The following is a 19,937-nucleotide window of genomic DNA, read 5'->3' on the forward strand; positions in this document are numbered from 1 at the left end:
AGTAGAAATTTTAAATAATTAAATCTTTCAAAATAGGAAATAAAAACACCCTTTGAATAATTTTATTTTACTAAAACAGATGTTTTGTCATTTACCCTACACTATTTCACATTTGAATAATGAAAATAATTTAGAAAACAAACTACAGACAATTCAAAAAAATATCTCAACTGAGAAAATACACAAATTCTTCAAAACAGAAGTATGCAATAGAGATTCATTGGCTAAGTACTAAACTTATTAAACAATTTTAATTTTATTTAAGTTATAGAAACTACATTCTGAAGTAGTATTTCTCTCACAGCTATATCCAAAAGCGTTTTTTAACTGCACACTTTGTGAGAAATAGAGAATATTTCTAGATTACTATATTTTTGAGAAACATAGACTATATTATCCTATATGCATTTATACAGCATACTTTTGTTGGATCCCTTACAATCCAATAGGATTAGGGAAAACTTTAAGGGTTGATTTAAGCAAAGAATTTATGTTAGGTGTGTACGTAAATAAACAGATAATCAATTACCCCAAGTATATATGCAAACACTGAAACTCCAATGTCAGTACCATGTTAAATATTCCCTGGACACATGTATCACATGATAGTGAAATTATTTCAAGACAGTGATAGGGTGGAAAACAAGATCTTTGTGGGAGAGGAATCAAGTAACTGAGAGACAGGAATCAAGAAACTGAGAGACAAGTGTTTTAGAAGTCTACATGGGTATTGAAATTACCATACTGTATAACAGGAAAGGTGTTGGAGAGAGAGACATCAAGCTAAAACTAAAATCTTAACAGGAGAGAGGAAGTGACCAGAGGTTGGTAAAAGACTTCTATAAGGAGGAGTAGCAGCTGGTATCTGCTAATGCCATGAGATCACAGGGAGGAGCTTTTAGGGAAGAGGAAGGAGACTATTTTGGAAGTGACGCTGAAGAACAAGAGAATGTCACCTCACCTCCAATCTCAGTGATTTAAGTGGTGTGGTAGGGAAAGAGCCATCTCTTGCTGGTCTGAGAAGCAGGGTCATCAAAGAACCAGGCTTCATTTAGATAGAAGATAAGGGGAAATTACATAAAAGTGGTTGAAGATAAAGGGACTTTGTTGGTGAGTTCAAGAGAACATGGTGAAAGGGCATCAGGAGGCAGAGAGGAATCCTGATGAAGATTAGAGACTTGGGAATCAGGAATGCCTTGGAAGTTCTGGGTTCCAATTACCCACAAACATAAAATGAGAGAGCAGGCATGAGAAATCAAATCCTGATTTTCCCAAGACAGCCCATAGTGATGAGGCTGCCAGTGTCAATGGGGACAGGGGGATGGTTGTGAGGTCTTCTCAGGGGTGTTCAGGGCTTCAGGATAACATCTGACGCTTGATGATAGTGCTCTCTGACCCCGCAGAGGATGTGTGAATTCTTGACCCCTGATGGACATCTTTAGGCTACAACAGGGACCTCCTCCCATGACCCGCAACAGTGGTGGCCTGTAAAGGAAGAAGGTACACCACGTAAGGGCTTCCTTTTGACTTACGCAGAAGGCATCCTATGGCCAGTAAGAGGTCAACTTACTCTGAGCACACTGGCCATCTCTTATGCCTTTCTGGTGATGGCCTCACTCCTATCATTTGGTTGAATCTCCTGCACATGAAAACCTAAAGGCCTGCAGGGGGGCAGATCAGAATATATCAGCATTCTGATCTCCTTCTGACTTCTGTTGTTGGAAGCCTAAAGAAAGGGAAGTTTTATTCCAAATATAAGGGCTTCCATTTTTTATACATTTGAATTTTCTTTTATCCTCATACGAATGTTCTATTTCACGAACAGCTTCATAAACTTTAACTGGTCTAATTGTTCATAATCCATGTAAATGTTTATTATTAATTCATTAAATATTTATTATTCACTATGTGCCAGGCACTATTTTAGGCAGCATTAACTACTAATTGATGGGCCTGGCCTTGAGTTACTTAAATTATATATAAACCATAAACCAAATAATATACAAATTCATAATATAATGTCAGGTGATAGTAGGTGCTATAAAATAAGAGGATCAAAGGTGGTTGAGTATTAATTTGCTTGGGATGGTCAGGTAAGTCCTCTCTGAGTTTGTGACATTTTACCTGAAGTCTGAAGAAAGAAACCAGGTGGATAAGTCAGGAAGGCATATTCAAGAGCAAAGAAGTAATAAACACAAAGGTCCTGAGGCAAGATTGTACATAGATTGTTCCAGAAATAGCAATAAAATCAGTGAGTAATGAGTGAGAAAGAAATGATAAGAGGGAGGTGGAGAAGCAAACTATAATATGGTTGTAACTATAAACAAATTTGAACTGATAGGAAAATATACTACAAACATTGATAAAATCTGTGACATGAACCCAGTTCTCTAACAATAAAACATCGGTCGAATCAAAATACTGGGGAAAAAATGCTGTGGATAATTTATTTAAAACAGCTTTTTTACACAATGGAAGTTTTACTACTTCATTTATCACTATATGCAATTGATCAAATGGAACCATCACATCAGAAAAAAATTAATACTTGGAATACTGGTTAACTCAATAGTTACAACTATGATTAAAATATACTTGTTTGACAGAATGAAAATATGCATCTTCTTTGATAATGTAGAGAATCTTCTGGCACAGATGAGTTTTTCCACCTATCGCTGGGAACATTATATGAGCTAAGCAGGCACCTGCAGATACAAAATATCTGATCCAACCTGACAGGTCTTTTTTTCAATTCACACCATATAATTTTTCAACAAAAAAATCTGTCAAAGGAGGTTCCATTAGTGTCAGGTAAAGATTCCTAACCAGCATACTTTTAACTTGTTCTAAAATGATAGTAACAAGTGAATCTCAAATGGGAAACTCCTACTGCAAATAAAATGTAAGTCTTTATCTTATCTATTTATTTTCTTTGATCCTGGTATTCTCCTGGAAACTCTAAAGGAGTTGTGACTTTGACAAATCTGATGTCTGCCAGTTCCTACAGGGATGTACTAAGAACAAATGCAACATTCTACTTTCTGCTCCACTTGTTTTCATTAAACAATGATTTACTAGGAGTTAGCTCAACTGAAACCTACATTGGTCATTTTCTTTAAAAATAACATAGCAAATTTATTGGAAAGACTTAAAATTGTCATTAATATTTCTAGAGAAGTGCATTCCAAATTTAATCTCATTCTCTCTTGCTCTCTCTTCCTCAATCTTCCTCTTTTCCTCCCTCCATCTCTCCTTCTCTTTGTCTCTTGCGAGAAGATGGGAAGATGAGGCCATTTGGGAAAAACATATGAATAAATTAAAAACTAATCAACTGAGGTTTAATTTCATTTACAATGCAGAATTCCAATTGATTCTGATTTGCATTAGATGTATTATATTTCAAATAACTTGAAGATATGTGCTGTCCTGAATACTTAAATTGTACTACAGTGTGTAAATTTAAATAACTTCATTCTTATGCTTAATTATACTATTTATTTATTTATTTATTTATTTATTTATTTATGCATTTAAAAATACTTATTAGCTATATCCAATATGTTAGGCAATGTTTAGGTGAAAAATTAAATTAGGTGTGCAGCTAAAATACAACCTCTGGTGAGTGGGGACTTGATTTTTATTTGCCATTATATCCTTAGTGAATAGAACAAAGCCTGGCAGAGAGTAGCATAAAATATATATAATGAATATATATTTTACGTGGATGTATGTATTTGACTGACTATATATTTGAGAAAATGAATGAATGTGTTCTCATCTCCTTCTTTTACGTTACTGAGAATCTGACAACTAAATTAATATCTGGAGTGTGATGAATATGATGATGGTCCCAAGTACTGAATGCTTAGGAAGCTTAGAGGTAAGAATCCAAATCGGACTACGGGGGTGTTCCAGGCTCCAAGTCTGGAAACAAAGGATTAAAGACATACAGTCAAGATTTAGAGTACATATATCTGGGGATGAATTTCTTTAGGCACTAGAGAAAATTGCTCAGGGATCAAACATACACTTTTCAAGGTCTTGGAAAAATATTCAGGTTGTAAAAAATTAAATGGCTTCTAGAATATGAAAAAAGATGCAAATCAGATATTAAGAGATATGAAACTAAATGCCTGTTAAACTTAACCTCTCAACCTTATTAATTGTTAAATTGAATCTTCTTATAATTAAGATTTTTTACTCTTAATTACTCTTAATTACTCTGCAGTTATCTCTCAAGATACATAATAATTATTGAAAAAATCCCAGAAGATAATAACGAAAGGGCAAATTTATAAAGTCCTTTCAAATTTTTAATATAAATAAACAAAAATGTTTAATGTAGGACAAAAGTAGATTTAATGTGTTTGAAATGCTGTGGGGCAAGGCCACCAAAACAAATATTGACACCTAGGGTTTCAAAAGACCTAAAACAGGCCTGTATCATTCAGTCTTAGACTGGTTCTGACGTAGGCTGAAAATAAATATAATTTAATTAAAATATTTGCATGGTATCTATGCTATAAGCAGGTAATTTCTAAACCCTAAACTGTCATTGATTGTCCCAAATTTAGAATAGAGACAGGAAACTAAAAACATCATTTCTATGTTTCAGTGAGATTAGAAAGTATATACAAGTAGAAAATTATTGCAGTTGTCCTTACTTTAAGACCCTTCAGGACAATTGTTGCCTTAAATAAACTTCCAGTGTCTTTTTTAGCAGACTTTAAATTAGCCTGGACAAACTTCTTAGGACAATTTTAGGGCATTAAAAGGTCATGAAGAGAACTCCAATGGTAAAGGGTAATTTCTAAAGGCTTTTAGAAATTACAATTTTAAAAATCACAATAAAAATTATAATTATAATTACAAAAATGGAAGACAATTTCCCCTTCAAAAATAAACAAATATTTTATGAACTATTACAGAACTAATCACCTATAGCTTAAATGCTTGAATGTACACATGTTAATAATGCTCTTATAAATTTTCCTTTATATATATATCTCGTAACAGATACACGTTATTTACATTCATATGAAATTTATAAAACATCTGCTATTATGTATAACGTATGCACAATACACATGCATATGCACACGTGTTTAACACATACAAACATGCAACACACATATACACACCTTGAAGAATCTTTAACTGATTTGTACATACTTTGTTACATTTTACTTAGACTCTAAGCTTGAATCACTCAAGAGCTTAGTACTAACAGAATTTTTGGAATGCCTCCTTCTCAATATATGTGATCACCTATTCTAAATATGTAGAATTTCTTATCCTGAATATCTGTGATTTGTTAGAAGACCTTGAATCTACTATTTCTCAATCATAGTTATAAACATTATTGGTACAAATATTTTTGAAGCTTCCTGATGTTTGCAACAGCTCTTATTCTAAAGTTATTTGCTATGTAGATTTAGCATTTTTCTTTTCAAAACATTGCGAATAAAATATCAGATCTTTTTTTTACTACAGTGGCCATTTGACTCTAAGTCATGCACTGTTATTTATCATTGTTTTTTGAGAATATCAGCTGTGATATACTTTTAAAGTTATTTTTTTCTTGAAATTCTATTGCCCTCAAAATCAAAAGAATCCAATTTTGAGAGTAAAACAGCAGTAATTATAGGAATAATGAAACTAAGTCTACAAGTCTCAAGGTATTTATTGTGCAATTCAGTAACTTGAGAATAAATTAAATTTATTCTGTATTGTCCTTTTCTGTTGTCGCAAACATTTTAACAATAGGCTTTCATCCTTAAATTACCTAAGAAACTGTTATTTTTTTTCTTTCCTCTTAAGTGGAATGGCACCATATTCTCTTTTACGCTTAACAGGTAAAGCTGTGCTTGCTGAGTAGGCTTTTGATAGGTCTCGCAGTGTATGCAATGTTCACAGATAAATGCTTATGAGTGAAGAGACATCTTTTTTTACAAATATAATATCCAAATTTTCTACCCTTCAAGTGTGTGTCCCATAGCTTCTAAGTTCATTCTAGACCTGGCCCATGTCCTAAGATATTTTGAGAGTCTTCTGCCTATAAAAACCCCTCAGGCTTCACACAATGACTATATCTAGTTTTATAAATAGATAAAGAGGTAAAATTCTAATTAAGACAGAGATTCATATAAATCTATGGCTTGATTTCTTAGAAACATTAGGAAAACAAAAATCATAAACATATTTAGGTACCTTGTAAACTGTATGTTACAAGGCCCTCTATTTTTTCCCCAATGAGTATCTAATACGATGAGTGAGACAGATATCTATATTATACTAATCTTAGTAATATCAACATAGCAAATATTTAGAAGCAGCATCAGCATTATTAGCTCCATTAGAAAAACAACAACAACTATATAAAAATGTCAAGCAACTGGCATGTTAGTATACTCAATAAATAGCAGGCCTTAGTCGTATAAGTCCAAATTCTATGTACTTTCAAGTTATGTCTCTTCTAAGACACATGTGTAATATTACCTTATTGTCAAAATATTTACATCCCTGACCTACTATGTCCTTCCATATCAGGAAGATTATACTTCCCACTCCTTTGACTTAAGAGTGATCAATGTAACTTGCTTTGGAAAATAAAGTGTGAGTAAAAGTGACATGGTCTACTTCTAAGCGGAAGCTGTAGGGGCCACAACGTGGCTGGGTCATCCCCTTTCTTCCTGGGGATATACACTAAAATTCTTAAGTCTGGGTACAAAAAAATTAAGCAGAACTGAAACCATCACATGAAATAATTACCATGTGAGCGATAAAGAAAAAATTTTATTCTTACTTTAGAGCCATTAATTGCCTGAGCATAAACTTAACCTATGCTAACTGATATGAAATGTGGTGCTTAGAAGTAACGTATTACCATGACAATAAATTACATATCAGCCCTGACGTCAAGCAGTAGGTAGTAAGAAATTTTTTATTGGGTGTTGGAAAGATGGCAACCCATGTAACACAATGGAGAAACATTCAGTAAAACTGCAAAATTCTGTCACTTGGGAAGCAAATAATGCTCTAAATAAGCTGTGGCTTCAAGTTATGCTCAGACCTTACTTGCTACTGGCCAGTTTATAAACAGAGTCAACAGGAACAGAGAGAATCTGGAAATTACAGGCCTTGAAGCATTGAAAGATGAAACTGTTTCTTATCTCCAATTAGTAAGAGAGAAAACTGTGGAAAGCTTTGAGTTACAAAAGCTAATTGCAACTCAGCATCTTAGCAAAGAGCAAATCAAGGGTGCCTCTGTACTGATTAAGGTAGCAGCCAGTAAATACTTTCCTTTGGATGAAATGACTGAGAAAATAGAATAAAAAAGGGTACAAGTATTTTAGAAGCCAAATAAACTCAAGGTACCTGAGTTCAGAGAAAAAAAATCATGGATGAGGCTATTGGTGCATGGTTGTGAATAAAATAAGATAATATAAATAAAAAGCCTACTATGTTTTGAGAAAGTTGTGCTGCCAAATGAGTTATCAGCCTGGAATAAAAGAGAATGTGACTGTTCAAGATTTAAAGTAAACTTTAGGATTCCCCAGTTTCTACTGGCAGCAAGATCAGGCTAAGAAAGCTGCTTGGGCTGCCAGGGGGCATATTCTACAATGCCCTCTTCAGATAATGCCAGGGAGGAAGAGTCATGTAAAAGATCTGCCAGAGGACAGAAAGAATGATAGAGAATAACAGGTTAGGCAATTACTGGCCGACTTTAGAACTGGGGAGCAATCAGGGAACATTCCCCAGAACCAGGAAAGGATCATGCCCACCATCATTTCAGATTTGCTATGATCGACATGGTGACTGCTTTGTATTTCACTTCTTCTCCTTTCTGATTAAAAGTATCTTGTTGTTCCACTATTGTGTATTAGAAGTGTGTGTGTGTGTGGGGGGGTGTTGGGTAGGTGGATAAAGTAGATAAATGTTTTTTTTAGTTCCTAGATCTTTAGATGAAGATTTTCATCTGGTTCTAGATTTTAAGTCTGACACTGTGATGCGATGGGGTTTTACATAACAGAGGGAAGTGAATATTTGTGACCAGACTTCGGATAGATGGTACTGTTGTCAAGATGAGTGTTGCTGCTCCCTATTGGGCCAGTCCCTGAAGGAGGATTAGACTTCCAGCATGACTGACTTTTTACATAATCATATGACTTGCTTTGGACAATGACATGTGACTGCAAATAAACATGCTGCATCTGAGCAGAAGCTTCAGAATCCAGCTCATGGTTCTTCCCTTGCTCTTTTCCTTGTGCTCTGAGATTAGCAGGTCTCAGATAGATCTGCTTCTTCATTTTAGAATGATGGAGCAGAGCCTTAACTGTCCCAGATGGGCATACAACGTCTGCAATATATAAACTTTATTATTATAAAGACACTGAGATGTTGAGACCATCTGTTACCACAGGCACAACTTAGTGCAGCCTCACTGATTAAACAATACAATCAAAAGTGCACAAAGCCAGAGGTGCAGAGAAAACAGCATGTCAGAGACGATAGTCACTTTTGCTCAGCCAAGCAATGACTGCTGTAGAAAGGACTAATTTTATGCCCTGTCTGTCTTAGTATAGCGGGAGGAATTCCAGGGAAATGGCACGCGAGATTTAGTCAGAAAGCCATTTTCCTGACTAAAATCTGGTTTTCTCTGGATATAAAAAGAACAATGCAACACTAATGGAAAGTAGTTTGATTTGTTTCAATCTCATAATAAGTCTTTCACAGTACCGTAGAAACATGAGGCATAAGTAAATAACTTACTGAAAAGATTATTATCTGGAGAAGTTCTCTGTGGTAAATAATTTTCTACTAACTGTTCTAGCTAGGAGGATTGGGTCAGTAAGCCATTCATTTCCAAATGGAAACCTTATCAGAATAATATTGCAAAAGATTCCAAAGCATCATATCAAGTTGAAATTTAAAGATATATAAATGTAATTGGTAAATTTGTCAGCTCACTGCACAGGTAGAATATGCAAATATAAACCTTCAGGCAGGAGAGAACACGAACTATTCTCCTTCAACTATTTTTCACTTTTGAAGATCTTGGTTTTATTGATGACATTACCACTACAGACACAAGTGCCACGGAGAAAAGACCCCAAGATATGAAAGTCTGTGCACTCTCTATTCTTTGGTGATTGGCACAAGAATAATACAAGGTTGAACTCTGTTTTTTGAAATATCAGCTATAGTTATTAAGTAATAAAATCATAGGATATAAACAAATAATGAGAAATTATCTAAATTTTCAGTTACAACCTGTCTTGTAGTAGTTCATTGCCTTCCTAAACAATTATGTAAGCAATCTCTAGCTAACGTTTCTCTCCATTTTGTTCTTAATGTGATACAATAATACAAAAAACAGCCATGCGATACTGATAAAATAAATCAATTACATATTTTTGTTATAAATATCTAAATTTAGCAAGTGTTTCAGGTTTATGGTTAAGAATTCCTTCAAAAATTTTATACAAAAACTTATTTTTTGAATTACATTCAAATACTTTACTCTGATACTAAATCTTGATATAAGATGTTTTGATGCTATTACTTTTCATTATAAATTTACCCAACTTAAATATATATGCATTAAAATTAATATATGCATTGGTTAAAACTGTAGAGATTACTTCCTCTTAGTATTTTTGTAGTACTACTTTTTTTTTTCCTTTTCACTTTTTAAAGTTTGGGTCCTTTTCCTCTAACTTCATTTTCTTTTGTCTTTTGTTATTTATTTTAAAAAGTGTTCCCTTTTTCAAACTAACCATGCTTTTTACCATTTTCTCATACTTGTCTTTCATTTTCGTTTGAGAGAAATTGAGATAGAACTGTTTTAGTTAGAAGGACCACCGCCTTAAGTTGTACGTACCATTTTTAAATTTCAGTATCATTGTAACCACATTAAAAGCAAAATAAGCACTGATATGAAGAACTATTTGGAAGCAAATTAGCCAATATTCTCCAATAACAATAATTTAAAATCCTGGGGCTGAGAAAAGGACCTACTTCACAACATACAGAATGCAGGTGCACAAACTAAAAATCTACTCACTCACATACCAAAAACCCCTTTGCTTTTGCATCCTAGAGAGTACACTGCTGCTGTCTCACATCTGTTATTAAAGATAAAAGCGGTGTTCCACGTCTCTATATTAAAAGTACGCTACTTGAAAACATTGAGAAACAGAGAGAGAGCATGAATTACCATTTCAGAGCTCCCGTGAGTCTTCTTTCCTAGGACTTGCTGATGATTTTTTATAAAGCAGATTTTTAATCTTCCCAAATCACATTCCTTTACTTTCTTTTAAAATGATAATCCAATAGAAGAAATTTTTTTCCAAAACTGCTAGTGGTCAAATAAAATAAGAGACAAGGAGAGCGGTGGGGTGCCCACAATCAAGCTGATTAAACTTTGCAGGATCTGCAGTTTGTCAAAAACCTTTTTGCTGCCTCACATTTTCTAAAAATGGAAAAGGTGAAGCTTTCACAAGTAGCGGGCTCCAAGTAAACCAGTACGCCCAGCACAAAGCTCATGATACCAGAAAAAAAAAAATCACACATTAGGAAGTTCTCCTATTCGCGGGTACCCATTATCCTAATAGGACACTTCTCCATATTAATGTGAGATTCAGCTTTTGGACCCTAAAAAACTCTTTCCATCCCTCAGGCTACATTTGTCCCAAAGAAGCATTAGTTGCATGTAGCCTTGAGGGACTTTTATACAAAACTTGTGGAAATAATGTATAGATTCTTTCCTTGGAGGGGAAAAAGACAAAACAAAACTGGGTCACTGATGGTTACTGTGAGAACAGTAAAGCTAAGCATGCACTTTTACTTCTTCCATTTCATTTAACTTCCAAAGATTTACTCTGATTTTCTAGAGATAAGTGTGCTGTGTATAGAAAATTAAATATGGGCTATATGATAGTTACCCACGAAATTATGTATTCAGTGACATCTCATCCTTTCTAGGTGTTAAAGGTAATAGGCTGATGTATTTTTTTTTTTTTTTTGGCATAGAAATTTGTCACAGCATAGTGTCGGTCTTTTACTTTTAATACCTATTTTGACACAACTGCTCTTTCTCTAAATATCACTATTTTTAAAGCTTAAAAATATTAATAACAAATATAATCATTATTTTATAGGCATTACTCTTCATTTTTCCTGGCATATGCTCTACCTATTCTAAAATTCGCAGTACATTTCACATTCACTATACTTGACTACTCCTTGTCTCAACATATTTCATCAGTTACTATGGTCGCTGAGTTGCCAATAAATTATTTAACTGAAATAACTGTTCTCTCGTGGACAGCATTTCTTAGGACAAACTCCATGAAAACGTAACTACTTCAGGAAGTCCTGAAACTGCAATATTGTCTTTAAAATACCTTTTCTAAATAAGTTTTGAAATAAATATCATTTGAAAATATATATTCGTTATCTAACAACTGGTCTAGAGATATCAGCTACATCTTTACACAGTAAAAGAAACAAAGTATGAATGATGAAATAAGCAAAACTAATTGTTCATCAAATGGTTTTGGATCAGATCTGAGTCTCCTTTTCCTCATCCATTAAATGAATGATACATAATTCTTAGGCACTTAGTATGAAATTGGTATGTTTTTACATATTGGTAGCATTTAAAAAATAGAAACATGGCTTTTCCACACTTAGTCCCATGCTTTCTTTAGCTATTAAATGTTAATACCAAATTAATAGTCACCAACTGTTAAAAAAAATGATGTCATCACAATTTAGAAACTTAGTTTAAATAAAGAAATCATTAAAAGCTCTATCTTTATAATTTATTGTGTAAATAAATGAGTTATTTTTATGCCCAATAACATATGTAGAATAGAACAAATGGGTCAGTGGCATAAAATGACTTTCACGTACCACTGCATTGCTCAATAACATTTTTTATATAGCCACCTGTATCACACCTGTATGTGAATTGCATGTTAGGATACTATACCACCACCCAGATATTAACTAAACCAACTTGCTTGAGTTCTAACCACTTAGAGATCATCACTGTACATGTAGTATTGTCTTGGGAATGTATCGCTTAACTATACTTACATAAAAGATCATCACGAATCTTATATACTTGCCAGATAATGCAAATAAGCAAAGCTGAATAAAACATTAACCCTCATTAGAAGGGATTTTGAGTTTCCTTATCTACCACAAAGATGCTGATTAGTATAGCAATTTACCATGCATCAGCCACCAAATCCCAGAGTCCAAGATAGCAGTAACTGCTATTATTGGGCACTTATTATAATTCAAAGCCTATTTAAGCACTTTATACAATGTTAATTCTGACAACATTTCAGGGAGTTAGGTATTTTTAATTCACTTTATAGGTAAGAAAGTCGAGGAAGAGAAAACTCCATGAACATGGATATTCAGTGACACAACTGATTTGAAAAGATTATTGATCCTGATACTAAGACATAGTTCTTAGGCTCCGGTGGCCTTTTAGCACCAATTTTTTAACCAGTTACATTTAGTGAGAGAAGGAAAGCTGGAAAGGTAGATAGGCCACAGAATGCTTAGCTTACTCATGCCAAGCCCTGATGAAACCAGGGCCAGGTACCAGACCATACTGCTTGACAATTTTTGTAAAAAAAATACAAATGTAATTGTTTTTTCTGAGGTACAGTAATTAAAAGAGCAACGAGCTGAAAGGGGGCAGCAAGTAAAGAAGCAGATGATGTCAAAGACAGACACTGATGTAAACATTTCCTTAACTTCATGAAAAGAAAATCCTAAGAATCCCAAAGCTTCATACCCAGTCTTCACAGAACACCAAGAATATGGTGTAAAATTCAGGTGATCAATGGACATGGATTAGAAAAAAAGTATTTTACTAACTTTCAACTGAATGTAACAAACCACAGTGGTAATAGCAATACCTATAACTGTATCACAAAAGAAATCAGATATGTTCATATCATGATATGTTTCTTTGAGAAATCTTAGAATGCTGTTTATACTGCATGAAGGCATGTTTATAAGACATGAAGGTAGTAAAGCTCTCTAGTAGGTCAACCGAAATCAAGAGCCCCGTTAGCAGCAAGGACTTCAGTTCAACCACTTCCCTGTTGCCATGTGTGATGTCATACCCACCTCTGTTCTCTTTCTTGTTTCCTGAGCCTGCACTATTATGATTCTGGAATCACCTATACCCAGATCACATGTCAAGAGCACTTGATAATGAGTATTTTACCTTTAATCCTAATGATACTTAATAGGGGATTTACATTTAAATTTTCTTGCTCCCATAAGAAAATGATTTGTTGTCTTTGGGTGTTATGATGTATTACCATTTTTGTCCCCTATCTATAGATTTTGTGCTTACTCTCTCTGTATACAGTAAAAATGGTATGTTTCTTCTAGTACACTAAAAAAGTTGCTAAGTTTTAGCAGGAATTCCTCCTAAGCATAATTTTTCTTTTCTTTCCTTTTTTTTTTTTTAAGATTTATTTATTTTAGAGAGAGAGAGTGTGTGGGGGTGGGCAGAGGGAAAAGGAGGGAGAAAGACAAGCAGACTCCGCACTGAGCATGGAGCCCTCTGGGGATCTGGATCTCACGACCCTGAGATCACTACCTGAGCCAAAACCAAGAGTCAGATGCCTAACCAACTGTGCCACCCAGGTGTCCCAACCTAAGCAGAATTTCTTCCTTCCTTCCTTCCTTCTTTCCTTCCTTCCTTCCTTCCTTCCTTCCTTTCCTTTCTTTCTTTCTTTCTTTTAAAGATTTTATTTATTTATTTGAGAGACAGAGAGAGCATGCAAGAGAGAGAGCACAAGCAGGGGTGGGGCAGAGAGAGAGAGAGAAGTAGGCTCCCAGCTGACCAGGGAGCCCCACATGTGGCTCTATCCTAGGACCCTGGAATAATGACCTGAGCCAAACGCAGACACTTAACCAACTGTGCCCCATGAGAATTTCTAAAAGTATATTAAACAAATGAAAGAAATTGTTTCTTATTGCTAGCAAAATTGTAAATTTCATATTGCTACCATCAACTACTTATATTTGTTAAATGTATGTGCTTGGTCATATAGAATTATTTATAAAAATTAAAAGGGAAATACAGTTCTATTTGCAAAAATGAACAGTATAGGAATCTTTATTAAATAATTTTCTTCATGAAAGGGAAGGCTATTACACAATTTAGAAGTACATTAGTTATGGTCATAGTTACTGTATTATATATTTATTTCTATATAATATATGTAACATATACACTTACATAATATATATTATATGTTTATTATATATTTACTTATATATAATATACATATATATTTATATTAAATGTATATATTTAATTTTCTGTATCTTATAATGGTTTGACGTCTCTTGGGGGCCTTATAGCATAGAATTTATCTGGAATACATTTTTCACATGCAATAACTGTAGATCCAAGGCTGTGCTTCCACTTACCTTCTAACTCACAGATAAAGCCAATATTTTCCTTGCTCTAAATGAAACCAGGGCCAGGTACCAGACCACTTGGGACTACCCCTATAGCACAAAGCCTGCTGGGTTTTACAAACTAGCCAATCCTAAACTGCCTCTCTGCCTGACACTGCTTTTCCTGAAGAAACCCCATTATAGGCTCTGTCCTAAGATTCTCGCCTTGCTCCTGCTTCTACTTCCTGACCAAAACCTGGTGCTCCTTACATGGCACTGCATGGTGTGCTATGCCTCTCATTCTAGGGGAACTATAATATTAATTTTTTCATTTAATGGCACTGACCTCCACTTTGGTCACCCAGTTACTTGTATAAATTAAGACCTGGGCATAGAGCATTTATAGTTCACAGTAAAAAGATAAACTATGTACAGTTATTTAATTGTGTTATGAAGGGTGAAGTATTGTAATTTAGTAAGAAAGTAGAGATTTGAAATCACATGGACTTTTACAATTTATGTTCTGTGCTCCCCAGTGCAGGTTACTTAATCTCTCTGTGCCTCCCTTTCTTCTCCTGCAAAAAGAGTATGATTACGATTGCCATTTGGGATTATTGTGAAGATTAAATGATAAGACATATGGAAAGGTCTGTACCACAAGTATACTAAATACACAACGGCCATTAATCATGGTGAATTACCTAATATTAGTCAAATATGTATTTAGCTGAATTTTATTCTTCATTGTTGACTTTAGGAACGAGGGTTTTATTTGATAATAACAATTTGATTACAATTACATTTTCCTAAATTTTAGTCTGCTTAAATACAACCAAGAGGTTTGGATGCAATCTAAGGAAGAGAACAGATAGTTTATAAGGCCAGCTGTAATTTGATCATTCCAATCTCAGCTCCACTTTACTTTCATATTTTGGTTATATTAGGGTTACATATTTAATTTTACAAATATTTATTAATGAATCAAAGTACTCTTTGTTATATGTTTTTTCTAAGTTTTTTCCTCTAAGTTATATTTACACGTTTTCTGACACAGGATGGGAGATAATTATCAGTACAATTAAAATGTTGGGATACTACTTCATAAAAGTGCTTTAGAGCCTAAGTAAAGCACCATCTTTCTCCACTGTACAATCCAGCAATAATGATAAGACAATAACTTTTAAGACACATTATCTGGGATCAGACTGGGTTTAGATCATCACTGTAAATAATTAGTAGTGCGATTTTGGTTTAATCATATGTAGAATGTGCATAGTAATAGTTCCTTCTTCATTGTGGTGTGACAAGAAGTGAGTCAAGACTTGCAGAACAAATACTTCTCAAAAGTAAACCCTCGATAAAAGATTATTATTTCACATCATCATCATTTTGATTGTATTCAAGGAAAATATGCATAATTTAAGAAAGGTACAAAACAAAGTCTTTGAAGACTTAAAGCAATGAGAAATCACACTGGTCACCTTTAAACTCACTAGGGGCTTTCTGAAGGAGACTACATTTGAGCAGAGAGGCTCCATTCCTAACAGGCAAGGAGCACAGCAATTATAAGCACGACAGAGTCGCACCGCCTAGACTGGAAACTTGACTTCACCATTTCACTTGTCTGTCCCCTAACTTGTAATGTGAAGGAAATAATATAATAATAATAATAATAATAATAATAATAATAATAATAATATACTGCTTGTCAGTCTGTAGTAAAGATTAAACAAATCTTTAAGTGAATGTCATCAATTACTGAATGTAATTAAATGCATAACAAGTGCTTAACAAGTAACAACGAAGATAAGATTCTTTTTTAAATGATCTCTGAAGACTAGTTACCAATAGATTGACACTAAACTAATTGTGGCTTTTTCTTTATACTGTAATGTTTATGCCAATCAAAGATATCAAATGCTCAAGAGAGCTCGGGTCCCTCCTCTGAAGATACAATTTACTGTGGTATGGAAGCTAAAGTTTACTAATATTCATTTTAGCAAGGCTTTTAATCTACGTGTTTTTTTGGTATTAATCATTACATAACCAAGCATGCGAAGTATCACAGGCCACCTTCAGCTAAAACAGAATATAAGTACTATTCACTTCTTAAAAAGAAAACATTTCTCTGATGAGAAGAAATCATGTCATTTCCTGAGTGGAAGTTCACAAGGGGGTACTTGTAGCATGCAATGTGTAAAAAAGAGTAAATTTGGAGAGAAAAGTGGAAAGAGCCCCACAGAAATAGTATAAATGAAATATATTTCCATGCTTCTATGTAAACATGACTGCTTCTTACAATGAACTATAGTTCTTTAAAAAATGGAGAGCTTATTCTCTGATTATATTCTGTCATAAATCATATGGACAGATGTGTGCCTTAGTCACGCATCATGGTTGATTACCATCATTCAGAGTTTATACAACACAGACTAAGGATTTTACTTTTTAATTCAACATTTAATTTCTTTGGTATTATAACAGACAAAAAGTAATATCCTACGAATTTTTCTTTGTTATAGCACAACATCTGCACAATAAAAATATTTTTATTTTAAATATGACTTTAAAATAATGCATGTCTGTTTATTCTCTTCAAGAGAGTAGTGCATTTCGGCTTTTAAGTGAGATTTAAAAAATATTTTTAAAAAGTTTTTAATTATGTATTACCTTTCCTAACTATTTTGAAAAATGATAAATCAACACAATGTCAAAACATGTAAAGAAATAAAAATGATTTGGAGAACTAGTATTTACCAGCATAACCGTGGAACCCACTTACATTCCTGGCACCATGAGTCAAGGATTTCTTTAATTATAGGGTATATGAAGACTTTTCAAATATTGTTGAGCCACAGCAGCCTGACTTAGGTGGGTGGGATAAATCCATAGGGTGGTTTCTTACAAAAGCAAACTCTATAGGACGATAGTACTCTCTGGGGTTTCCAATCAAACTTTGTTCATTAGTGCTAGCCGGAGCTGGTACAGAGAGAAGATTAACGTGGGATTACTCAACAGTTCTTAGATAGAGTTCAGATTTGACATTGGTCATGGATATAAAGTTAATGCTGAATTGGCTTCGGAATTCAAACCCTTAGAGTTATCTGCCAGGTCCAATGAATGAACAAAAACAAGATTGTCATAAAGCAAAAAGAAAAGAACATATGGTTGAAACAAAGCAAATGTTGTTTTTGGCTAATAGATAAATAGCAAAATGATGATTATTTATATATTGGTAATCATATTTTACCAAATTGGAATTCCAGATAACAAAATATGTCATTTTAAAAAATATCTAATGGGAAATTTTAAAAATTATTCCTGAGCTTTTTTACTTCTTCTTCTTCTTCTTCATTTTTTAAAAGATTTTATTTTTAAGTACTCTCTACACCCAGTGTGGGGCTCGAACTCACAAACTTTCAAAGAGTGAAATTTATCATAAAGTGTATGGTCTTAAAATCATTATCTATTCTTATGAAAAATAGAGTACATATCAAATATGGCTGGCTAAATAGACTGCAATATCAATGAAAATGGTAAAAATATTCACAATATCCCTGACTACATTATAATTATCAATGGCAAAGGTAATGTCAAAAATAAGGTTCTTTTTACATTCAATACACATTTATTGCTTGATAAAATATATAAGGCATGTACTCAGTATTGTAGCAATGACTAAAATTAAGCAGATGTAATCAACCCCTTCCTTCAAAGAGCTTATATTTAAATGGAAAGAAAAAAAGACATTCACTACATAATAAAGAGTATGAAAAGGAATAGCACAGTTAATATAATAAATGCTTCATATGCAATTTATATTTATCTTTTTTTTATAAATGGCCTATAGACTATAACTAAGGAGAATGTGTATATACATTAATATATATTAGTATATATATGTCAGTTCTAAACTTTGGAGTTGAGATCATGGACAAGCAAAGTCCCTTTTTTTTTCTTTTTTAAAGATTTATTTATTTATTTTAGAGAAAGAGTGTTTGAGCAGGGGGAGGGGCTGAGGGAAGGGGTGAGAGAATCTCCAGCAGACTGCCCACTGGAAGCCACCCAGGCACCTCACAAAGTTCTTGCCCTTATGAAGCTTATATTCTAGGGAGAGGCGATAGACAATAAATAAAGGAAGTAGTAAATTATAATATGATATGAAAAAACACAAATTATCAAAGTGGGGCAAAGGACAGAAAGTGGCAAGAGGCGCTGTTTTAGAATGGAAGGCCATGGAGAACCTCTCTAATAAGGATACGTTTGCCGAGTTCTGAATTAAGGGAAAAAGCTAGCCACGAAATATGTGTGAGGAGAGTCTGGGGCAGCAGAGACGCCAAGTATACAGGTGGAAGTATTTCAGGAACAGCAGGGTCCAGCAGCCTGAAGGAGGGGCGTGGTGAGGGATGAAATCAGAGGTAGGAGAGAAACAGCACAAAGAGCCTTTCGAGCTTCCAAGGACTCAACAGGCCACGGGGAGCCTTGTAAGTAACTGGAAAGTGTGGAACGGAGGAGTGATACGGTTGAGAGTATTCTAAAAGGACACTGACTTGACAGAACAGGGACTGTGGAAAGCGGCTGTGCAAGCAAGGGGTTTATTCAGACAGCTTTCAGTCATTCAGAGGAAAGGTGGTGGATGCCTTTGCAAGACCGTTCATAGCGGTAATGGTCAAATAAAGGTTTTCAGCCAAATTCTAAATTGTCCACTTCTATAATTAAGGGAAAATATTATAAACTAAATTTAAGTGTTTTATGAACCACACATATATTCTTGAATTATTTCCTTTTGACTTATTTCAGCTTGGGATATATAAGTAAAACCCATAGGCAAACCATAGTCACTCTATGGTTTCTGGCTAATAGATAAATAGCAAAGACTTGTTAGTTTTTGTTTGTTAGTAGAAAAATAGAGAGTAATCCATTTCTATTTCGTAAAACTTCCTTGTGAAAATGGGGTATATGAATGATATGTGTCTATGAAATATTTTCATGTGTATTATTTGATTCTTTGTTATTCCATTTTGAAAAAAAAATGTATATAAGATCTTAATCTTTGTTTTAAAAAAAGTTTTAGAGCTGCTACAGGCACAGTATTATAGACCCATTTTAAAGGTGAGAGCCAGTCTGAAATGTGTAAAATCTGCTTAGGAGTTGATCTCTGCCCTTGACACATATACGTTATTTCCAGGTAGGTGCACATTTATATATGAGAGAATTCCACACTATTTTTCAGAATAAAATTCATAATATAACTTAATTCTAAGCCATTAGGTGTGCTCAATGGCAGTTAGGAAGCAAGTGGTCAGTTTTGGCTGGAATAAGCAGGCAAGACATCACTTAAAGGTAGCAGTCCTGATGCACAGAGGGAGGGAAGGAAAGAGAAAAGGATTGAGGGAGAAAGAAAAGCAAAGGAAGTGGGGCAGTACTGAGCCCTCAGTGTATGCCAAGAATTATACTAGACTCCTTCACAGATAGTCAAGGTAGTATCA

At 34.1% G+C, this 19,937-nt stretch overlaps 1 protein-coding gene across 10 annotated transcripts in view; it reads right to left on the reverse strand.

Moving 5' to 3' along the window:
* The window catches only part of SEMA3A (semaphorin 3A), an 818,384-nt gene that overhangs the window by 306,045 nt on the left and 492,402 nt on the right, over positions 1–19,937 (reverse strand). Inside the window, exon 1 of one of the 10 annotated variants that reach the window (XM_057304267.1) lies at positions 10,220–10,978. The exons of the other annotated variants lie outside the window; for them this stretch is intronic. The gene's annotated coding sequence lies outside the window, so the exon portion shown is untranslated. Of the gene's footprint in view, positions 1–10,219; positions 10,979–19,937 lie in introns of those variants that run through there. 10 annotated transcript variants of the gene reach the window in all.

The sequence above is a fragment of the Ursus arctos genome, unplaced genomic scaffold, assembly GCF_023065955.2.
Source record: "Ursus arctos isolate Adak ecotype North America unplaced genomic scaffold, UrsArc2.0 scaffold_3, whole genome shotgun sequence".
NCBI lineage: Eukaryota > Metazoa > Chordata > Mammalia > Carnivora > Ursidae > Ursus > Ursus arctos.